The sequence below is a fragment of the Cupressus sempervirens genome, chromosome 6, assembly GCF_028749045.1.
Source record: "Cupressus sempervirens isolate cs-2001-9-10 chromosome 6, ASM2874904v1, whole genome shotgun sequence".
NCBI classification, from domain to species: Eukaryota; Viridiplantae; Streptophyta; class Pinopsida; order Cupressales; family Cupressaceae; genus Cupressus; species Cupressus sempervirens.
In genome coordinates this window covers 155,147,285-155,152,089 of record NC_143123.1, presented here as the reverse complement: position 1 = coordinate 155,152,089, position 4,805 = coordinate 155,147,285, and the positions used below count along the sequence as shown (strand labels likewise).

The window sequence follows — 4,805 nt, the reverse complement described above, 5'->3', positions numbered from 1 at the left end:
TCCAAGAAGTTATCTTAATTTTATCCATAATCAATATTTAATTGTCAGAATCCATTTGGGACTAAAACCTCTTGAAACAATCAGGTATTTTCTTCCTACCCTTTTAAAAATCCTTGGGATTGCCACTAGTCAGGGGAGGTCTACCTTTTTTTTTTTTTTTGTATCAGGGCCTGCAGAAGCCTAGGTTTTAGTAATCACCAAATTGTCAACTTTAAACACATAAGTTTCCCTCTCCCTAGAACACCGCCTTTTGGAAAACTCTCCAACTCCAAACTCTGCACTAGCAATAGGCTAATTCTCCTCATTTAGGCAATCCTTATCAAGTTGGATCCCACAAGGGTCTACACCATCACAGGCTGGATATTTGTCATAGGCATGCTCCTTGACCTAATGTGTTCATCAATATTAGCCGGAATAACAATAAGAAAGAAATTGTGAAGCCTATCATTCTCTTCTTGATAGTCCACCTTATGGGTCTCTAGGGTGTCTCCTAACAAAGAATCTGGATCTTCAATGTAGCCCGAGTTTAAGGTAAGATCTGAGCAGCCAGCCTTATTGCTAGCCATAGTCTGCAGTAAGAAAAGTTTAACAAAAAGTGAATTTTTGGAAACAGGGGCCTTTGCAGCCTTCTCCTTCAAGGAACGGAGGGCGAGTTGTTCAGCATTAAGGGGTTTACTATACTTCCTTGGTGTTTCTGGATTAAGATCTAGGCTAAGTTCAAGGTCAAAAGGGTAACCACAATGCTTCTCAAGGGAAGTTTCAGGAGGGGAGGAATTGGCATCTAACATGGGCTAGGAGAATTTATCTTTTAAATTATCCAGGGACTTGAGAATAGAATCTAAGTCATGAAGCTAGCGGGAAGCCTTAGGGTCAAGAGAGACATGAGGGGAACCATTTTGTAGAGAAGTAACAATAGATTTTAACTTGGGTAGAGGTGGAGGAGGAGGAGGGATATTAGGCAATTGTTTATGCACCAATTTACCTACAAGTAAGGGACATTGATTTCTCCTATGACCTTCTTTTTTGCACAAGTAGCAAGCATTCAGCCCCACCATATAGGTAATAGGGCAAACTACGGAAGAGATGTCGAGTTCCAAAGAAATCTTCTCAGGGGCTTCCACACCATGAAGAATGGAAAAAAGGATACGAATGTCTGAATTGGGAATTAGGGTATTAGAACGATCCATTTTTAAATTTTTTTCCAAAAGGCTCAAGAATTTGCCGAACAAGGTTCCAGAGATAAGAAGGTAAATTGCTCACCTTAATCCACCTAGGGCTAGCCAGAGCAAGGATTTCATCATTGACAAAATCCAATGACCAAGGGAGCGCTTTAAATTCAACATTGCCCCCTCTCCAAAATTGTTTCTCAACAATAGTTTGTTACGTATTAGGGTTACTAAAACTAGCAATGAACAAGCCTTTTTGAATCATGCCACAAAACAAAAAATGAAGCCCCATTTTGTTACTCGACTCGATGAAACTAGTCATTTAGGAAATTCCTAGAAGGAAGACTAGTAGGGTTCATAGCAGCAAAGAAAATTGTGGTGTTTCTCAACGTGTTAACTTCTTTGTCTATCTCCTGGTTCATTATGGAATTAGGTTTAACTATATAGCAAGGAGAAGGAACATCCTTACCTCCATGTCCTGTGGAGCGTTCTCTGAGGAATCTTGCGTCCTCGTTGATGGTCGGCATTCCTTACAAGGCATGTTTGAAGGAGGCCCTCGCCCCCCTTCTCCTCTCTGACCTTCATGGCGATCTTGCACTCTATCCATAGCGACCAAGGATTCCAACGACAGTTTTTCCAGTGCAAAAGGTGAAAAGGAATAAGAAATAACTGCCGACTGAGAAGCGTTTAATTTCCCACCTCGCCTTACCCCAGGCGAGGCCGAAACCATCGATGGCTGGCGTACAAGAGTGGTTAATAAAGGTCGCAAGTTGCAGAGCCCCCGTACCACCCATGCCCTTCTCCTTCCAGTTTATAAAATAATTTGAAAAACAAAACATAAAAATAAAAAATAAAAGTATTAGTTACTAATATTATAACTTTGAAGATAATTATATGTCTTATTAAATTAAAAAATTTAAAATGATTGATCTTTAATTAAATTGAAATGATACAAATCATTACAAATGCCTACTTAAAAGTGAAGAAAATCAACCATATAAAATTGCAAGAGTCTTTAGTTACAAATGATGTGACAATGGATTCCAATTTAATTTATATTCAATGTAGAATTTATATTTCAAAATGGTATTTCTCTATTCTGCTAATGATGAAATCTTAGCTTCTCTACATTCAAAGGCTTGCCCTTATTCTCTCTAGTCTTGCTATAACTTCTTCCAAGTAACCTACTATTAGGTTAAATTAATCTAGGAGAGATGGCTTGTCCTTATTCTCTCTCTTTTCTCTCTTGTTTGTGTATTTTGTCAAGTCTGATTTTGTGCTTGTTTAGTTTGCTAGTTTGTGGATACTTCAAAGGCTTATTTGTTTTCCAGTATAGTTCCTCTTCTTTTAGGCATTATTGTTTATATTTTATGATGTAATATATTGTATATTTAGGGTCTTTATAAAATCTCTTTTTACCTGCATCCAAAAAAATCGATAAGACATTGTACACCCTTTTAAAATAAAAAAGACTGTGAAAAAAGATTGTATTGCATTTGGAGATAGATCTGAGCTCTCAAGTAAACCATAGTGGCTATGTAAAGAAGAAAATGGTACTCAATTTTGCAACCATTTTTTTGCAAACAGATCATCTAACATAACTGCAAGTCCGCAACCACATATTGATAAAAAAGGACGCAGCTATCCTCCATCAAAACTGTAGTTGACCAATTTTCAAAAGATTGAAAACATCATAGATTCTTTTGAAAATTTCAGCATTTGATCTTGATGATCTACATAGTTTGTAGTCGAAAATAACAAAAAAATTGGAAAAAAATCACTAAGTTTTGGTGAATCTAGAAAGAAAAGTTTGACTTTGTTTTGTTTTTGGTACTTTTTCGATAGAAATTAGTCTGTCCCGATAAAAAAACCTTAATATAACTCCACTCATTTAATAAACTATTAACTAGTTTTGATAAACTATTCCAATTTCTAAAGCTGAATCCTCTGCAAACACCTAGATAGCAGTCATGAGATTGCTATGGAGATGCAGAGGAAATGTTCTTTTTTGATGCATTAATCAAAGTGGACTGATTGAGTGCAAGAGCATTAGGCCAGCACTGAGCAAGGCAATTGCCAGATGCACAATAATCAGATGTACTTCCACACCAATTATATTGGCTACAACATCTCCCACTATTGCACCAAAAATTCCCTGCTGGACTGCATGTTGGATCTCCATTGATAACCACAACTGCCATCAACACAAAGAGCATACAAAGTGCCCATCTTATTCTCCTCTCTGCCATCCTTTTCTTTAATTATCTGCAATAACAAGATTTTCATGATTCCAATAATCATATAGTAAGCGGCTATCTAAATAGTTGGAAAAAAGGAAAACACAAACAAAAACTTGCATGGTAATAACTAATATCTGAATTTCAAAGAGCGGCAAGCAGAGACTCACACTTGTTGGACTCACAATGGCATAAGAGGCACATAGCACTTTTGGTTAATTGTATTTTTCTATGGAGCAACGCTTTATATAACTGTTTGATTCGAACTATGGTTAGAGTTTCTTAGTAGAAACCGAAGTACAAATCTTCCTCAACATAATACTTCGAGTTATGGCAACAGACACAATTTAAGGAAATTATGTTGACAAGTTAAATTCAATCCCTTCAATTAAAAGTAATTGTTCACACTAAATTAAAAAGAAAAATATTACACACTATATATATTTGTTATTGGCAGAAGGTGCAGCCAGCGAGGTCGAGGACGTGAGCGCCGCGCGAAGCGTAATAAAGGGCGAGAAAAGTGTGTTGATGTGAGTGAGAGCCGCGGAATTTGCGGGAAAAGGTAGAATTTATCATATTCCCGCCATTTCGTCTTTGAATTGTCGGGTTGTTGGCACAAAACTGATCATACTTATGAAAATGTCAGTCCTCATTCTTTCACGTGGTACAAGTTTTTGGTTAAAAATGTGTGAGGTAATGATAAAAAAAGCATGCATTTCGATTTAAATTTTCATATTATACTAGCTAATCTTCATACAAAATGTACTAATGTATTATAGACAAAAATAAAAACAAAAAAAAAAAAAAAAAAAAAAAGTCTGATTCTTTTTCAAATTTATGAAAAACAAATAAATTTTTTTTGTTTTCGATCACATTTTTTTGAAATTTAATCAATGATACAATTTGTAGAGAGGATAACAATGTTCATTTATAATGGGATGGCATGACAGCATGACTTAAGCAATAATTAAATTAGTTAAAATTGACTTAAATTTTATTTAAAAATATGATACTATTATATTTAGTAAAGTTTTTAATTTATATTTTTTTCCATTTTTTAATATATACTAATTAGGTTTTCGTTGTAGTGGTTATATAGATTTCATGTATAAAAATTGGACCTTTCTTAACCATTTCTTTATTATAACATTATTCAATCATTTTTTTTTAAATGAAAATTTTTAATATAGTTTTTTTTGTAAAAAAAATTGTTATCTATAAGTTTGAAAATTATGTATTATCATATTATTATTTGCAATATTTACATATACTAATGTAAAAAAAATGGATTCTTTTCAAAATAATTTGTATAATACTTACAATGTACAAAACTAGTCAATTAACTTTTCATTAAGAACTTTGATATAAAGCATATACTTGAAATTCAAATATAATGAGAAGA

At 34.2% G+C, this 4,805-nt stretch overlaps 1 long non-coding RNA gene across 1 annotated transcript; it reads right to left on the bottom strand.

The window, feature by feature from the left end:
* Nucleotides 1-2,621: 2,621 nt before the first annotated feature.
* Nucleotides 2,622-3,766, bottom strand: LOC149551715 (uncharacterized). The gene is made up of 2 exons (XR_016352799.1): nucleotides 3,574-3,766; nucleotides 2,622-3,431 (listed from the first exon to the last, which is right to left on the bottom strand). It is a non-coding gene; the product is annotated as an uncharacterized LOC149551715 (long non-coding RNA).
* Between the last annotated feature and the right edge of the window lie 1,039 nt (nucleotides 3,767-4,805).